Below are 20,145 nucleotides of genomic sequence, written 5' to 3'. Positions count from 1 at the left end.
CCTAACACAGAGGCTGGTGTAAAGTTGGATCTCTATAGGCATAGAGAATGAATGAAGTAAACAGATTAATGTCAGCATTGCTTTTTTGGAACTTTACATACATTAGGTCAAACAGTGAAAAAGTCCTTCATCCCTGGAATTCATTAGCCACATCAGGAAGAACTGAAATGGAGAGAATGAGCATAAATGCACTGTTGGCAGGTGCTGAATACTCTCAGCCTTTCCTGGGATAAGAACTACTAATCCATTCTTCTGGGGGAACAAAAAAGATAAGAGTTCACCTAATATCTCACTTGTCTCCCATTTTGAATTAAGTTGCCCTTCAGACACAACTGACAAGAAACTAAATGGACTCCTAGCATGATTTTGGCAGCCTGTGGTATTAAATCACATCTGGACTCCATGTGACTTTCAGTACAGTGTATCATAATTCAACCCATAAAAAAGAACTGAGTAGAGCTCCAGTAATCCACATGATCATATGTAACTTTCCCAAGATATCTGACTCCAAAATAAAAATGATGACATTGCTACCTTTCCCAGAATTTCACAAGAAGTTAACATTCTGTAAACTAGCCTTTCCTTAATTTAGTTGTTGTATGATTAAAAACATGATTCAGTTGTCCATTTCTCCTGAATCATATCTCCTTTGACTACTGAAACATGATTTTGGAGATACTTATTTCCAATTTAGATGCTGCTTCTGCTATTTACTTGTTTTTGTAGAGATAAACTGGATGTTACAGAAAGATTATATTTTAGACCTACTTAATAACATGGAAAGTCCTCATTTTATACATGAAAAAACTGAGGCCTGGTGAGGTGATGATAAAGTCCAGGTCGCCCCAGGTACTTATTTCTAATCAGTAGTAGGCTTACCACTCATGTTTTCTACTGCACTTAACTTTTTCCTTTTTCTTTCTTTAAAGATAATATGCGATCTTAACCTTTTACTTAGATTTAATCTGCCTATTAAAATTTTGATCTTAAGTAAATAAATTAAACTCATGTATAATATTCGTGATTTTCATGCTAAAATACATTCATGAAAGAATAAGTCAATTTCCTTCTCATATATATTGAAGAAGTGAAATTTCTCTAGCAGATGTTCTGGAAATTTTTACATTGAAAACATCTAAAAAACTCCCAGCAACCTTCCTTAGGTTGACATAACTTTCAGTGGGGTGATAAAGGGAACCTGTGGAGAGGGAAATTGCTTTGGTCTTCATTAGGACAACAAGATATAAAAATTACTGGCACTCTGAAACAAATTATAGCTAATTCTCATTCAAAAGGACTGACAATGATGTGTTCTGATTCACCAAATATTTGCCAGTTTGTACGACACTTTTTCACAGTAGATTATCTTATGAATTAGGTCAACGTAACCCTCCGAGAGCAAAGTTTCTCATCTGTAGTGGCAAGGTGTCTCCTAGGGGTCATCAGGAAATGTGTGAAAAGGAGTGGGTTTCTGATTGTCAGAATGCCTGGAGAGAGATAATTGCAAGTAGTGGATTAAACATCCTACAATAACTAGACATTTCACCAAAAACATTTTACTTGGGTGCAAGTCCTATTTGCACCCAAATGCCAATAGGACTTCCCCTGAGAACCACTAAGTCAGAGAGTAAGCACATCTGATCCTCTCCACAGCCCAACGATGTATTAGCATTTAAAGGTGTCATCGTTTCAAGATACCAAATTAAGCAGCCAGTTAATACTAGGAAATTTAACAATTTCCTACAAATCTGTGATTATCAATTAATACTCCTAAACTTATTACTAATTAGTTTTCCTTATTGCACAGAGCATGTCCCTAAAACTTTTACTATGGTGTTCTTGTCTTCGATGATAATGAGATAAAAACTTAAAATGGCTAATCGTTGACAGTACTGCTTTTTAAAAAACTTAATCTTTCTTTAGCAAGCTGTTAACAGATTAAAAAAATTCTTCCTTAAAATTATGCTGAACTTTGCTTTACCAAGAATCATATAGAAATGCTTGAGCTGACATGATTTAAGCATCAGATACTGATGTCATAATTCAAGTAAAGAAGTAACAATATTCTAGGAAGAAATAAGCCAGTGAAAAGCCTGCTATCGAAGGCAAATGTACATAAAACTAATAAGAGTCTCAGAAGAGGGTTACTGACAAGAGGGTTACTGAAATGTACCTATTGCTTTTTGCATGATACTTCAGTAAAAGTGAAGTCAGGTCTCAGGCAAGCTTCTGAGGTGACGCACCAGTGGCAGTAAGCCAAAATCATAGACAGGTTCTTATCATCACACGCATCACTAGCCAAAGTCACCCCAAAAAATGATCCTCACGTCACAGGGGCGCTGTCCTTGGGATAAGGGGCAGGGAGGATAATCGATTTGATACCACTTTCCTCTTTGTCCACTGCACTCCACTACATTGGCCTCTCCATTGACCTCTCTCCATCAATATCATAGGTGTTAAGAAGGCTTAAGCTGACAGACTTGTGCAGCTGAGTTAGGAAGGTTTGGGATAATCTGGGTTTTTTTTTTTTCTTGTTGTTTTCTTCTTATTATGCCTCATCATTTAGTAATTTTCCTGAGTTTAGTACTAGAAAATAATAAATCCTCAGGAAACCAAATGCCTTATATCTTGAAATTAACTAAAAACAGATGGCCACACATCCCCAAGATGCGAACATTTATATGCAAGACACAGAATGTGAAATGACTAAATCAGGTAGAATGTAAAATCCTTTTCCAGATTACATGTACTTTGTCCACAGTCTTCCTTAAATGATCTTTCATTATAAATTCATTATCATAGCCTCCAAGTTACCATTTCTATAACTCAAGAGCTACAAAAAAAACTTGTATTTTTAAATAAAAGCTGTGAATTCATTAAAATAAATCTAATTTCAAGTAATGTCAAGTTTGAGTGTCAATAATATTCTAAGGTGTGTTTATTTCCATGTTTGCTCCTCTCTGAAACAAAAACTGATTTTCCTACCGGTAGGTGATAGCTATATGAAAAACGAAATACACCTGAACTTTGGGCCATTTAGCTACCTAAACACCTAGTATTAATAGTGTTGTGATTGTCCACCCATGTGCAAAACTTTTTATTGATTTATTTTTATGTGAAATGTGCTGGAGCATAAAGTTTCTATAAAACCATTAAAATCCCCACCTACACTGTTCTTTCATCTTCATTCACCTTATGCCTCCATTACAAGATAAAGGAATAAGATATACATGTTTTTGAAGTGTATATGTTTCGCTTTTTTAAAAAAGAAGTTGACTTTATTTTTTAGAATTCTTAGAGAAAGGTACAGAGATTTCCCATATACCAGCTACCCCCACAATGTATACAGCTCTTCTGCTATCAACATCCCCACCAGAGAGGTACATTTGTTACAATTGTTGAACCTCCGTTGACACATCATTATCGCCTGGGGTCCATAGTTTACATTAGGGTTCACTCTTGGTGTTATAGATTCCATAAATTTTGGCAAATGTATGACACATACCCACCATTATGGTATCATACAGAGCATTTTCACTGCTCTGAAAATCTTCTGTACTTGTCACTTTTGATGCTGAGTTTTGATAAGAACATACCTGTTGCTATTAAAGATGTTATTAGACACTCACCTTTAGTGAGATATATGTTAACCCAATATAGACTGAAGGATCATATTAGATGTATTTTGTTTTGCTTATCTATGGCCATTTTACACATGCTAATACATTTATCATTCTAATTGCCTTTATATTCAAATTTATATTGAGATAGTAAACCAATAGGGACAAACATACTATGTTTGTTATGTATAATGTTATTGCTAAGAAGTATTTCCCCATTTGGGGATAGTAGTGTCATCTGAGGGTGCATTCTTAATGCCAAAAATAAAGTCGTTTTCATTATTTTCACTCTAATCATATACATCCAATATCATAAACTGTTTCTCAAAGAGTGTTTCACAGGACGCGGTCTCCATGGTATGTTTCCTTTAAAAAGGATTTTGTGGTCAAATACATTTGAGAAATGATGCATACTATAGTTCCTTTTGGAGATTTACAAACTATGTCAGCCATTTAAAAATTTTGTGAAGTCCTACACCAAATACTTGATCTAATTTCACTTAATCCAGCACTTTCCAAACTTATTTACTCATTTAACAGCTTAGGGACTTTAAATAAACATAATACAGACTGGATCAAAATTTTCCAGAGAATTTTTTGGAAATTCAGGTTCTAGTAAAACAGAACAGATCTAGACCATCCTAGCTAACACAGTGAAACCCCATCTCCACTAAAAAATACAAAAAAATAAGCCAGGCATGGTGGCGGGTACCTGTAGTCCCAGCTACTCGGGAGGCTGAGGCAGGAGAATGGCATGAACCTGGGAGGCAGAGCTTGCAGTGAGCCGAGATCGCACCACTGCACTCCAGCCTGGGCGACAGAGCAAGACTCTGCCTCCAAAAAAAATAAAAAATAAAAAATAACTCATTAGTTATAATATTAATGGTAATTACTAATAGTAATAGTAGTACTACTAACAGTCATTAATTTAAAACAAACATAATATGCGGGTAATTTATTGTTTCATAGTTTATTTTCACTTGTATTTTATTTTAGTATTATATTTAATGTTTTAAAATAGTCTGAACCAGCATGTTCCACACTTAACGGAGATCTTCAGAGGTCCCACCAATTTTGTTACTCATAATTGGAATAAACTTGCTATAGTATACATCGTAAAATTATGATGAAACAACTCAAAACGAATAACCACAAAATCTACTTACACTAGAATATATTAACACAAATACAGAAAATGTATAGTCACCTAAAATGTGTTTTCTACATGAAAGAATCTTTTGAACTAAGTAAGTATATGAAACAATTGTAGGACTTAGAAGATTTCACATTCCAATAATATATTTTTAAAATATAACATAAAGGTGATGATACAAGTTACTTCACTTATAAGCAAACTTGAATTTAGGTACACTGTAACTGCTTGGAGGAACATTGTAAAATAATGGAAAAATATTAAATTGGGAAAAATTTTGGTCTGGATTTGAGCCTATCGTTTGCATATAGTAACTGGGAAAATTACCTCTACTCACTGCAACCTCTGCCTCCCAGGTTCAAGTGATTCTCCTGCCTCAGCCTCCTGGAGTAGCTGGGATTACAGGCGCTGCCACCACACCCGGCTAATTTTTGTACTTTTAGTAGAGACCAGGTTTTACCATGTTGGGCAGGCTGGTCTCGAACTCCTGATCTTAGGTGATCCACCCACCTCAGCCTCCCAAAGTGCTGGGATTACAGGCGTGAGCCACCACACCCAACCTAAACCATACATTTCTTATTTTCATCATCTGTAATGGGAATGATGCTACATGCTACATTCCTCGAATGATTGATTAGAGAATTAAGTTGTATGGTATGAAAAGCACCTAGCCCGAAATCTAGCATTTAATTATGTATCAAAATTGATACATTTATAACAACTTCCTATTAAACCGTTTATCACAAAACCTGGTTTTTTGTGTTCTGTTAATCATATGTGCATAAACATATTTAATCTAAAATACAGGCAACACACGCAGTGAAAGAGTGATCAATATATTTCCAAATTTTAAATAATGCCTTCTATTCCAAAATGTAACTATTCACTTTTAACCCCAAAAGCGATTTTCTGTGGGTTAACATGTTTAGAGTCTGTATCCTAATTATCTGGTATGATATTAATAACACTAATTCTAACAAGCAAGTGACAAAATAAATAATGTATGATCATCTACAATGTTTATAACAAAGCACTCATCTGTACTTATCCAAAGGATTTTAAAGTACACAATTTAGGATTTTGTTGGGTTCTTCCCTCACACACTTCCTCCTTCCCAATTCATGGATATATTTCAACTGCTAATAATGGATTTAGAGTCTAGCAAAGACGATCAAGCCTCCATCATAGGATGGCAGCTACATAAACATGACCCATTTCTCAACAACATTACACTGCTGGGAAATGAGTAATATAACTGTAAAGGTTGAACGCTTCAGAAGAGTATCAAATAAAGAGAATAACTTTTTAAACGTGTTGGTTGACTTTTTTAGATATAGTTTTACAGGTTTTTAAAATAATCAATTTATTAAAGAAATGTTGGAATTACAGGGTAAATAAAAATCATCTATATGTAGCAGCACCAATCAATTAGCTAGTACAGGGACCATTGAGCAATGCTGGTTTGAACTACACAGTCCACTTACATGTGGATTTTTCTTCTGCCTCTGCCACTCCTGAGACAGCAAGACCAAGCCCACCTTTTTCTCCTCCTCCTTAGCCTACTCGACATGAAGATGATAAGGATGAAGACTTTTATGATGATCCACTTCTACTTAATGATTAACTATCTCTTTTTTGTTGTCTCTAGCCTACTTTATTGTAAGAATACAGTATATGATATATATAACATACCAAATATGTGTTCATCAACTATTGATGTTATTGGTAGGTCATCCAGTCAACAGTAGGCTGTTAGTAGTAGAGTTTTTGGGGTGTCAGAAGTGACACATAGATTTTTGACTGCACAGGGGATCAGTGCCCCTAATCCCCACGTTGTTCAAGAGTCAACTGCAAAATTTTTATCAATTGTATGTGTGTGTATACACACACAAGGTGAAAATGTGTCAATTTATATTAACACATATTTTATCCATGTTTTCAATTGTCCTCTAGAAATATTGTTCCATTTCCCCTTATTGATCTAAACCAACAGTTCTGTTTTGTACAAAATTATTCCCAAACCCAGATATTTTCAAAATCTTTTCCTTATTTGAAAAACAAAACATAAAAACAGTACCTCATTGCTGGCTTAGTTGGCTTTGACTACTAGTAATGCTGAAAACATTTTGATATGATTATTAGCATTTTTCATTTTGTGACATATCATTAAAATATCCTGAGATTCTGCAAACTTTCTGCTCAGTATCCCTTGGCCTCAGAGACTCTGGCTTGATTGGTTTGAGATGGGGTCTGGGTACCATACTTTAAAAACATCTTATCTGTGATTCTAAGATGTAGCCAAGGCCCAATCCACTGCTCTAGAAGGAAGATAAACAAACTCCTGGTATTGAGGCCTCTGGAAATGGATTGGTTTCTGCCATTTCTGAAGTTTGCTTGTTCAAAATTGACTGTGTTTGTATAATATTTATGATTCCTCTGATTGTAACAAAAAAATAGACAATTCAAGGTAGATGTTTTTCTTTAAATGACTTGCTGGAAAGATACTGGAGTATGTTAAGGAATCCAAGAAAGCATTGAACAAGCAAGCTTCAGGTGATTTTAATGTGCAATCACATTTAAACTGCTCTAACGGGCTTCATTTAATATAATTATGGGGCAAACAACTCCTGTATCAATGGGTTTCTCTCAATTCAAAACGCAGAAGAATCCCAAGGACAGGGAAATGGAATGTTTCAGAGTGACTAAGATGTATATCACTGGCTGGATGATCAGGGCCTTAAGGAGGCGCATGAACTGGAACATGGATGCAGGGACACGTTGTTCTGGTTAACTGGAACTGAAGAGTTTCCTAGGACATGGCACTTTGAGTGATAAAACTGGGACAGTCCCAGGCAAACCAGGACGATTGGCCACCTTTGCAGGGAGACACTCCTTTGAGTCAGGATAAGACACAGTTTTCAGGGATAGTCAAGCAGCCCCATAGCACATCCTCATGTTATGCAATCTTCATGTTTGCAGAACCCATACCATTCGAAGTATTTTGTGATTGGTTTTTGTAGGGGAGAGCATGTAGAAAGGGATATGGGTGTGGGGATTTATTCCACAGTACTACATACAGTAAAAGTTTAATGCAACCTCATTGTATTTAATACAGTAAATTTCAAAGAATAGAAAAAAAAACCTGAGGTAAATTTGGTAACTTAGATTATAGAAATTATTTTATGAGTTAGTATACCAAGCAGCAAGTCTTAAATATATACAGTGAAAGAAATAACTTTTACTTTATAAATCCTATACTCATGCTCTAAGATACTTTAAATCAGGTTCATAACCAAAACTAAAATCACAAAGGTAGAAATGCAAAATGTGTCAAACATGTTATCTCTGACAGCCAAATGTCACCCTTTTCCACATTTTAAAATGAAAATATTACAAACAGTAGGGCACTTTAATTTAAAAATGGCGTGTTATTTCCAGTGTTTGCTTGCCAGTCAGACTTGGCCAAATGACTTCTTATTGAATCTTAATTATTTTTAACTCAGTAAACTAAGGCACTGTTTAGTGATGAGACAATGGTAAGAGGAGAGGTACAAACACTTATACAGGAGTTTTTTTTGTTTGTTTTGTTGTGTTTTTTTTGAGATCAAGTCTTGCTCTTATCACCCAGGCTGGAGTGCAGTGGCACAGTCTCGGCTCACTGCAACCTCCGCCTCCCAGGTTCAAGCAATTCTCCTGCCTCAGCCTCCCAAGTAGCTGGGACTACAGGTATACGCCACCACACTTGGCTAATATTTTTGTATTTTAGTAGAGATGGGGTTTTACCATGTTGCCCAGGCTGGTCTTGAACTCCTGAGCTCAGGCAATTTGCCCACCTCGGCCTCCCAAAGTGCTGGGATTACAGGCATGAGCCACCGTGCCCAGCCCTAGGAGTTCTTTTTTCTGACTGTAATAGCATATCAGGAAAAAGGAGATCACAACAACCTCTTAAATTATATACTCCATGGAAAATGTAAATCATTCAATACATTGGGCATTCTAGAAATATACAGCACAGCTTCTAGGAGAAGCAGGAAGATCAAGAGGTCCCCAGGACTTCCAGACCAAAATAAACAATCCTGGTGGTACAAGGCATTTGGGAACACAAAATGTAATTTGTTATATACAAGAATGCTGGGTAAGTTGAAATCTTCCCTTCAGCAATATAAAGGAGAGGACCTACAGTAGATTTAACACTGGAAGTTTAACACTGACTGAAGATACATTCTGCTAAAAAAAACCAGTGTCCTTGGAGGGTGGAAGGAAGAACTAATCAATATAATACTGGACCAACCTAACAAGGAATGCCACCCCACTGACAGGAACCACAGCTACAAAACTCCCAATTGAAACATGTACAAATAACTGCCTGTGATGCACATTTTGACAAATGCAAACTAAGAAATAATCTTGCCGCATGAGTGTGGAAGCAGCCAGTTCTCACAATTTCAGTGCCCCCAAAAGAGATTATAATCATGTGGGCAATCAATGTTAAAATCTCAAAGAAACACAAAGATATAAAGGGCAGTGTTCATCCCAAGGGACACGGTGACTCTTCTGAGGCATAGTTTTCTCGCTTGCCTACATTCTAAATCTGTAATTACTTAAAGAAGCCACAGAAAATGGTATATATTCCTTAAAATACTGAAATGATTAATATGGTAGGCCAAATAACAAAAACAGAAACTATGATAAAACTTTGCTTGTTCTCTAGACAGAAACTAATTCAGTCAATGTTGAAAACAAAGAAAATAATTCAGATTAAGTATAAATTTTAATTACCTAAAATTAGCTTTTCTAGTTGACTTTTACCGGAAATGCAGTGTTTGTTACCTCAGCATTTACCCTAAATGGACTTCTCTCTCAGCAGCACAAGCCCTCTGCTAGAACAGTGCTCTCACAGAAAACCAGAGAGACATGTTATTGGGGAAATTATGAGGCATTTTTCCATATACTTCTTCGTCTCCATTTGCCTGAGCTGTTTTTGTTTTGAGAGTGCCCCGATGTTCAGCAAATCCTTTCAATGTTTTGCTATTTTCCCACTTCGAGACATGAGGCATCTTGCAGAGGAGCAGCATCTGAATTCCTAGGTTGGGGAGTTCCTCTCCTTCCTCCTCCCTTCCCTTTCATTTCTAACCATATTCTAAGCCTCATTCCTAGGAAAGCTTACCATAGGAAGTCTGCTCTGTACCACACCCAAAACAACCACAGCGGGAGGACATTCAGGTTACCCCATCTAAAAACATCTGTTCTCCAACCGAGGAGCAAGGGTTTATGACCACCTGAGGGTCATATCAAATGGTAGAAAGGATTCAACAGTCTTCATAGAGGGTTTTGCGGAGACCACATTGCTGAATGCAAGCTTTTATTTCCCTGGTTCTTTGGTACCCAGACACACAATGACAAGCGTTTGGCACAAGCACCAGTCGCCAGGGTGACCATCTCTGCAAGCTCAGTCCCTCCAGTCCTCTGTTTCATAGCTCTAATAGCTCAGATTTATGTCCCTGTATTAGTCCATTTTCACACTGCTATTAAAGACATACCCAAGAGTGGGTAATTTATGAAGAAAAGAGGTTTAATTGACTCAGTTCTGCATGGCTGGGGAGGCCTCAGAAAACTTACAATCATGATGGAAGGGGAAGGAGAAGCAAGTAACTTCTATCACAAAGCAGCAGGAAAAAGAGAGAGAGCGAAAGGGGAAGAGCCCCTTATAAAACCATCAGATCTCGTGAGAATTCACTGACTGCCACGAGAACAACATGGGGGCAACCACCCCCATGATCCAATCACCTCTCACCAGGTCCCTCTGGGGACCACATCTGGGGATTACTATTCAAGATGAGATTTGGGTGGGAACACAAAGCCAAGCCATTATCAGTCCCCTTAGGTTCTAAGCCCGTTGTCTATATCCTAAAAGACAGGAGCCTGTAGATCCATAGGTGATACTTCTAGAATTGAAAAAGCAAACAAATTTCCTTTTTCTCTTTCACATTTATCATTAGGTCAAAAAGAAAATAACTGCTTGAAATCTTAGCACTCTAGCTCAGAAAAGCCTTAATATCTAGCACGGACAACCCATAGGCCCGGTGGCTCTTGTACTTTTACAACCCCATTCCAAAACCCCACAGACCAAAACCTGAAGACTAGTAAGGAGGAACATGAGTAAACAAATAACCTCATTCTCCATTTGTTTACAAACTCCACTGATGTCTGTGGTTTCCAACTGATCATTATTTTAAAAATGGGTGAAATAGTGTGAGATCTCAGAGCACTTTTCTTTTCTCTCTTTTCTTTTTTCTTTCTTTTTTTTTTTTTTTTTTTTTTTGAGACAGTCTTACTCTGTCTCCCAGGCTGGAGTGCAGTGGCGAGATCACAGCTCACTGCAACTTCTCCCTCCTGGGTTCAAGCAATTCTCTTGCCTCAGCCTTCCGAGTAGCTGGGATTACAGGCACATATCACCATGCCTGGCTAATTTTTTTGTATTTTTAGTAGAGACGGTGTTTTACCATGTTGGCCAGGCTGGTCTCACACTCCTGAACTCAGGTGATCTGCCCACCTCGGCCTTCCAAAGTGCTGGGATTACAGGCGTGAGCCTCAGCGCACTTTTCTAAAGCCAAAAAGTAAACTCTGGAGTTGCAAGCCACCATAGAGCTTCAAGGTGTGTCTCTGAGCACACACACTTGCCTAAGCTATCCCCATGGTACTGCCAGGGGTCAGGATGGGCCCAGTCTCCACTAAATGATGCTGCTCACAGCAGGACTGCTGACTCCTGGGTGATCTTCAGCAGGAACTCAAATCAAAGGCTCCAATCCAAGGATCTTAAGGTGAAACCCTTAAAGCCCTCCAATGCATGCCCAAACAGAACCTTAAGACAAACACAAAGAAAAGAGAAGGCAGCTTTGAGAAATGAAAGAATGAAAAAGTACCTGAGGCTGTGAACTTGCTGTCATTCATCAGGAATAAATTAGAGGTAGACACTCGGGCCTGGGAGAGAGAGAGGACTCAGCTTCATTGCAGACGCTGTCTTCAGAGGACCAGTTCCTTTAAATTAAGGAGTTAATTTACCAAGTTAAATTTTTTAAAACCTACTTACATCCTAGAGAAAGGAAATTGAAGCTGAATAATTGAATCCACCTGGTCATTAAAACGCATCACACTTTTCTTAATTGACTGCATTTTCATGGTCTATCTAAATATTTAGGAGTGCTATAAACCCACAGCTTCACAACATGGTAGTAAAGCAGCCTTTTCATAAGGCTCCATGAAATATCCTATTTAGGAGCTGAAATTCTGCCGGCAAAACACCTGAAAACAGTTTCAAAGAGTGATGTACCGTCCCTAAACCACAGAGACATGGCCTGTGATAGTTAGGCTTACCCTAACAAGGGGTTCGGGAAAACAGCTGTTTCGAGAATCATGAAAGGAACTGGGGCAAATTAGAGAAGAAGAAAAAAATGCATGAGGAAAGGATTAGAAAGGAAATTATTATTTTTTAAAAGTCCAGCGTCCATCTCCTAGGATCCCAGGTTAGTATGACCCAAAGTGAGCCTCTTTTGCTGACCCTGTCCTTTTTCTCAATGCATGGGGACCAGACCTTTAGAGGCAGCAGGACCTCAGGAGGTGGCTGTGTCTGTTCAGCCAAGCAGTGACTCACTGAGTAAGTAAGCGGAGGAAGGGTTTAATTGCCATGGATCTCTGACCTAAGCCAGATGACTTCGGGCGGAACTGGGTAGGTGGACTAGTCCCAACTGCCCTCATCTTACTCCATGCAGATGAATTGCCCTTTGGGTGCCCAAGTGAGAAAATGTAAACCTCCAAACCAATGGGGTTACCTGCATTTTTCATAAATGATATTGGACAAGGTCCACCATATATTATAATACACCTCACAGTCTTCCTGGAGAAACTTAAAACTACACAATCAGGGTCACTTTTAATAAGGTTCTCCAATACAGATTCTCACTAGAGTACTAATTGACTTACAATTCCACCTTTTCTTGCAGGAGAACAACAGCCCTTAGATGCCAGTCTGAAACCCAATTTCAGTTGTCTAGTAGGTGTTTTTTTTTAATCTGCAATTATTAAAGAATTTGAACGGGATTAAATCCACTCCAAATACTGATTTTACCTGTCTGTCTATAATTTGTGTAGTCATGTGAGAGTGACTATAAATTAGATTGAAAGCTTTCATTCCATTCTCAACCTGAAAAGCACCACCTTCTTGTGTGCCTTCAAAGTTATATTTGTTTGTTTCATTGTTTTTAGAGAAGTTCTCACTTCATGCATTTAATTATCAATGCCAGGGGATGCCGATGTCATCTGGAATAAGAGTCATTCTCTGGCTCTCAGAATACTTTCAGAGTGACAGATTCTACAAGTCTGTGACACCACTAGTGTATACCTGATGAAAACTTACCAGCTTCAGCACACCAAAGCTGTGATTTCCTGTACGAAACATATTGAAACAGAGCCCTCTGTCATCGCCTGCTATTGCTAGGACAGATCTTGAACCCGTGTATCTCCATGGGGACTCTCATTGCACTGAGCTCTATGAGAAAATTCAAAAAATTCACCACCTCATTTTCAAGGTGTGAATATGTCCCATCATTATCCATTAGGTATTGTGCACTAGCAGGGCACCTTGTGCCGACTGTGACAGAGAGCATTTTCATCACAATTCTGGACATAACTAGAGCTACCACCACCCCACCCCCTCAAGGGAAAGAAAAGACTACGGGTGTCAACATGTGCTGAAAAAGTTATTAGAATTCTGCCTTCCATCTATCACTTGCCTACAGGTAGGAAACAACCTCTGTAGTGCTACAAATGAGCTTTGCAGAAAAGAAAATTTTACTTTTATAAACAAAAAAGACCAAAGCTTAAGCATCTTTCTTCTACAAGCTTGTATGCCCATGAGATTAGCACAACCATACCTATTAGAATAAAATGAGTAACTCATCTATCCAAAAAAAAAAAAAAAGTTAAAAATTAGTCTCACCACGCCTCTAATCCCAGCACTTTGGGAGGCCGAGATGGGAGGATCACGAGGTTAGCACATCGAGACCATCCTAGCTAACACAGTGAAATCCCTCTCTACTAAAAATACAAAAAAAAAAAAAAACTATCCGGGCGTGGTGGCAGGCGCCTGTAGTCCCAGCTACTCAGGAGGCTGAGGCAGGAGAATGGCGTGAACCAGAGAGGCGGAGCTTGCAGTGAGTTGAGACTGCGCCACTGCACTCCAGCCTGAGTGACAGAGGGACAAGACCCTGTCTCAAAAATAAAGAAAGAAGTAAAATGTGACTAATATTAACCAATATAATTAAGACACTTAATATTACAATTATTTCTCCTACTTTTCAGCTTAGCCAATATAATTTTGACTAATAACAATGAAATAAAAAACGTAGGGAGGATTCAGCAAGGACAAATGACCATCTGACACTCACATGCATTGAACGCAGCTGACTTTCTTTCTATCTCATTCTGTAATATTTTCTGATCTCAGTTCTCAATCAGCTAGTTAAAAGAATTTTATCAATCTGTAAGCATTTTACCCTTTGAAAACATTTAACCTAATAAAATTCATGGAGATATATATATAACAAACACACATACATATACATATAAACTGATAGGTATTCAAAATGTAATCAACACTGACACATCAATGTCAAAAATTAAACAGTCGGTAGTCAACATATACTATTATTAGCTTGGTGCAAAAGTAATTTTGGTTTTTTGCCATTTAAAAGTAATGGTAAAGCTGCAATTACTTTTGTACCAACCTATACGAAAATAGAATTGTATTATTTTTACCTATACTTCCATATACATAAGGGGTAAATCCACTAGAACGCTACTGGTCACATTCGTCAAGGACACTACAAGATAAACTGGAAGAGAAAATGACAGATATTATTTATATTCATATAATATGTATGCTAGTGTGTACCTTTCTCATCTTCTAAAGAAATTAAATTGTTATTCTCATTTTAAAAATTATCTTCTTTAAAGTATTTGTTGCCATTTTCTCCATGGCTCACTTACAAGCTAACTGAAGTGGGGGAAGTGAAAAATCAGCCATACACAAAATAAGAAAGAAGAATAGCCATCAATATGGAAGACATTTAAAGCATATAAAACTCGTTTATGCAACCCTACACAAACAAAAACATTTGAAAACATGGATAAAATGTATAATTTTCCAAAAATTAAAATTTACTCTAGAAGTGATAAAATATCAGAGTTCCAATACACATAAAAGAAATACAGGAATTGCTCAAAGAGCTAGCCCTCCCCCCTTAGAAAAAGCACCAGATCCATATGGTTTCTTGGTGGGGTGAATATTTTCTTGTTTTATTTGTTTGGCTGCTATAACAGAATACCACAGACTGAGTGGCTTATAAACAGCACAAATTTATTTCCCACAGTTCCGGGGGCTGGGAAGCCCACGATCAAGGCAACCACAGATTTGGTGTCTGGTGAGGGCCCACTTCCCGGCTCCTAGACAACCATCTTTTCTCTGTGTCTTTACAGATAGTTATGGGAGGAAAAGCACACTCTCTGGAGTCTCCAAGGGCAAGAATTCCATTCATAAGGGCTTTGCTCTCATAAACTAATTACTTACCAAATGCCCCACCTCCTAATACCGTCACATTGGGAGTTAGTAATTCAACATAATAATTTTGCAAGGGCATACACATTCAGTCCACAGCATTTACCCAATTTTTAATGCAGCTGATTCTAATGCTACTTAATCTGTTTCACAGTATGGAAGGGAAGAAAGGCTTCTATAACACGGTTATTAAAACCCAATAAAGATGACACAACAATGGCATTTTTAGACCAGTCTTACTGTGAACATTATGTCTTCAGTGAGTGAAGGTAGTTATTTTAGAGACAGCAGACTTTAGAAGAATTTGATCCAGTTGGAAGGCAGGCCCTGAAAGAATGCCACCCCAAAATTACAAAACTTCAGGTCCATTAATTACTCATGGATTGAATTTTATGAGTGGGAGCACAATAGCAGGAATCCCAAGAACTGTTTTACAAAATATGGATTGCAGATGACTGGCTTAGAAATCACCTGAAATGCATGTTACAAATGCAGATTCAGGAAACTTACCTGGACTTGCTGAATCAGAATCACTCAGTGTTGAGGCCAAGAAATTTGACGTTTAATAGGTACCTCAACTGCTTCTTCTGACCAGTGAAATTTAAAAACAATTATAGTGCCTAATAGTGGTTCTTTCCATGATTCCTGCCATGTACAATAACATTACTTGCAATGTTAACTTTCTCAAGTGAGGTATTTGAATTATCAATTAACCAAGACAATGTTATTTTTATTTGGCCAGAATGTGTTGGTCTATGTATTGTTATATGATTCTATCCCAGTATATTTTATGATGTTTATTGTTTAATGAAAGGTTTATAAGAACTTAAAATACTATTTTAATAGGCTTATTTCCTTTAGAAACCACCTGCAGTAGCCTCTTTCAGGTTGTGTCATTTTCATTATAATGTAATACGAACTGACCATTCATTCATTCAATAACAACAAATGTTTACATAGTGCCTGTTATGTAATTCACCCTGTACTAGTTACTGTTTAAAATAATGTATTGTTTCTTCATTCATCAGTCTATTTTTCTTTATACAATTGTAAGAATTTTAATAACAATCCCACCCTCTTAAATTATAACAAAATAATCCTTTAGTTGGTTTTAATATCTTGCCTCACATCAGTTTTAGCTACACTAGTTATAGCTAATTTGCTAGACAGATGCAGGCAACAACCTCAAGTTCATTTTGTTTACATAAAGATTTTCTGGATTTTCTGTTGGGTAGATTACACTCAATCGAGTTGTAATTGTATAAAAAAGGCATTTTACAGGCCAGTTTTTATAGGCAAAAATCATACTTGCTATGGAAGTAATTCCTTCTTTTTGCTCATGCCATTTATTTCTCTTACCATTTTTCATAAGAAAATATAGTTCTTATTGTGGAGACTTTCATTCATTCACTCAGTCATTCAAAGTTACCAAATACTAGTTACTTTTGAGTTGTAGGAAAGAGTAGAGAATAAAATTAAGTTTCCGCCTTTACCTCAAGTAACTTACACTGTTTTTAATTGTTTCATTCATATATTAGTAATTTGGGTTATTGATATAATGAGTAAAAGTAGTAAATCTGTTAATATTGTTTAGAATATTAATATTTATTGCTAAGGCAGTTGGTGATGACTATCTAACCTTTATCATGGTAACAGTAAATTGAGAATAATAAAGAGAAGGCTTTTTCTCATTCCTTTCACTTTGGGTAAGAAATATAATTTCTGGATTTGATCTTACTGTGAATTACGGGTGATCTTTAGAGGGTGTCTTTCATTATTTTATCACTCACCAACTTCTGAAATCCCCACCCCACCATTCCATGCAGGATCAATATATCACAGCTGTCACCGAATCCAGCTGTTGGTTTATTTAGAACACTATGCAAATGTTAATGACATCTTTAAGAGAGTGTTTTAAAAAACAAACGCCTGCTCCAAATTTCCCTGTAGCTCTTAAAAACATTACCATTTTCAAATTCAAAGCTTTGTACAGTAAAACCTAATTTAAAAAAAAAATAAGATGTTTACCAAAGTTAGAGAAAAATAACACAGGTACAAACTAGACTGTCTTCCAATTATATTATGCTGATTCTGATCATGGAATAACTGATCAGAACCTTGTCAATTTTAATTCTACTCTTCAGGCTCCTGATTAAGCCTCCTTCCACAGTAACTTCAGCTGACATCCCCCTGCATAGTAAAACTTTACCCTTTGGTTATATTTAACACATTACTTAATGTTTTATATTGCTTTCCCAGACTTAAGAATTAACAAAAGTATATTACCAAAAAGCACTATATATAGTACTATATAGAGAGTAATACAAAGTACTGTATGTAATCTACTAGATATATGAAATCTTTTCATATAGCTACACATATTAATAATCATGATGATATACATCAAAACATCAATAGTGGTCACATCTGAATTGTGTGGTTCAAGGTATGTGTGTGTCTTCTAATGCCTTATAAAATGAATATATTTCTCCTTTTGAAAGTAGTATGAAGTATTTTTATTGATGACTGACTAATATAACATTATATCCCACTTGTGGACAGGATGCATAATATATGCATTTATAGCTTTGCAACATTTTGCAATGATAGAAACATAGAGGACATAGATGCTCTCAGTAAGAAGTCTGAATTGTCTAGAATGGAATGGAGCAGAAACAAATCATTTTATCATTATCTATGTCCAAACTGGCCAAACAGTATCCTCATCAGCACCTCACTATGAAATCTGCCATTTTAAGACATTAAACTGGTGGTTTTCGCCTGGGAGAAGCACTGCCCGCTCCTGCAGGGGTAGTTTTGAAATGTTTTAGATCATGTTTTTGTATCGTCTAATAACAAGGTAAGGCAAAATGGTATTTAGTGAGTGCTGGCCAGGAATGCTAAATATCCTATCGCTTTTGGCACATATCTACAGAAATAATTGTCTCTCTCAAAATGCCAGTAGTCTACTTTTGAGAAAGCTGGTTGGATTCGCCACTTATTTATTCCCTACTCGTAAAAAAAAAAAAAAAATCACATAAATAAAAAATCAAGATTTTAGGATTTCATATCACACCATATGCCCCAAAGAGTGTGTCGCAAATTAAAGATGGCCTCAAGTTTTTCACACTCTTCTCATCAAGGGAAGTATTCCCTCTGGCAGCTTTGACCAGACATGGCCCATTCCTGGGCCTAATCTTTAAGTGAATGGATTACTTCTGTCCTGATCTCTTAAAGTCCAGCCAGCAGGGAAAAGGAAGACTACTTTGAGAACACCTTGCCATGAGAAGCCCAAATTACATTGAGAGGCCTTGGAAAATGAGACACCATGTGGACAAAGATGACCAAGGAATATGGAGGTGCCAAATATGTGAGTGAAGAAGCCATCACGGAAGTGGAGCCTCCAATTGATCTGCAACTCCAGATGAAGCCACGCAGAATAGAGATCACAGTGACTCCTTCCTAAATTCCTGACCTATCCAACATTGTGGGCAAAATAAAATGGCTGTTTTAAGCCCCTAAACTGTGTCTTTTTATCTTGAGTCTGGCTCCTTTGCTTCCCAGAAATTCAAAATGGAGAACTTGTTAGATTTTAATGTGTTTCTAGAGAACATGTGAAACAGTATTTTCCTTGCAACAAACCAACCTTAAATCTCCAAGAGGATACTGGCAACTATGTCAAGTATTGTTTTCGCTGTTAAAAGTGATCCTGTTTTTGATGCAGTAAACATCTATAATTACCTACCGAACTCTAGCTAAACTAAAATGGACATTAATATGTTTTGGATGTTTCTCCCCTTCCAGTCTCATGTTGAAATGTGACTTCCAGTGATGGAGAGGGAGCCTGGTGGGAGGTGACTGAGTCATGGGAGAAGATCCCTCATGAATGGCTTGGTGCCATCCCCTTGGCAATGAGTGAGTTTTGCTTAGTTAGTTCACATGAAATCTAGTTGTTTAAAAGTGTCTGAGGGGCTGGGTGTGGTGGCTGAGGCAGGAGAATTGCTTGAACCTGGGAGGCGGAGGTTGCAGTGAGCAGAAGTCGCGCCACTGCACTCCAGCCTGGGAGACAGAGCGAGACTTCAACTCAAAAAAAAAATTAAAAATTGAATTAAATTAAAAATTAAACAAATAAAAGTGTCTGGGACCTCCCCCTTCTTTCTCTTATGTTCCCGCTCTCATTATGTGACACGCCTGCTCCCCCATCACCTTCTACCATGATTGTATGCTTCCTGAGCCCCTCACCAGAAGCAGATGCTGGCACCATGCTTCCTGTACTATCAGCCGAATCATGAGCCAAAATATAACTTTTTTCTTTATAAATTACTCAGTATCAGGTATTTATAGAAAAAAAAACACAGAGTAATACAGATGTCAAATAACCATCACACTGATTGTCTCTCCATTATGCTATTAATTTAATTTAATTATATGACATAAAATTATAGTATACATGTCTCTGCGACTGAACTGAAAACTCCTTAAGGACAAGAATGGTGTCTGCTGCATTTTTTGTGTTCTGCTATAAAACACAGTGCTATGCATATGGTATGTGTTCCACAAACATTTGTGAATGTTTACAGTGTAGTCTATCATTCGAAATTTGTTCTTTCAGTTAAACTCAGCATCACTTCCTTCCAGCCTTATGTTTTAAAGCCCTCATGCTGGCAAGGCGTGGTGGCTCATGTCTGTAATCCCAGCACTTTGGGAGGCCAAGGCGGGTGGATCACCTGAGGTCGGGAGTTCGAGACCAGCCTGACCAA

The 20,145-nt window shown here is 37.3% G+C and overlaps 1 protein-coding gene across 10 annotated transcripts in view; it reads right to left on the bottom strand.

Annotated features, from left to right (window-relative positions):
• Positions 1-20,145, bottom strand: part of HDGFL1 (HDGF like 1) — a 266,586-nt gene that overhangs the window by 203,434 nt on the left and 43,007 nt on the right. For 8 of the 10 annotated variants that reach the window (XR_001718159.3, XR_001718158.3, XR_001718160.3 and 5 more), the window contains exon 3: positions 11,697-11,811. The exons of 1 other annotated variant lie outside the window; for it this stretch is intronic. The gene's annotated coding sequence lies outside the window, so the exon portion shown is untranslated. Of the gene's footprint in view, positions 1-11,696; positions 11,812-12,147; positions 12,337-20,145 lie in introns of those variants that run through there. One more of the 10 variants, XM_016954699.4, reaches the window with a different exon arrangement.

The sequence above is a fragment of the Pan troglodytes genome, chromosome 5 (genome assembly GCF_028858775.2).
Source record: "Pan troglodytes isolate AG18354 chromosome 5, NHGRI_mPanTro3-v2.0_pri, whole genome shotgun sequence".
Lineage (NCBI taxonomy): Eukaryota > Metazoa > Chordata > Mammalia > Primates > Hominidae > Pan > Pan troglodytes.
This window is presented reverse-complemented; position numbering and strand designations above follow the sequence as displayed.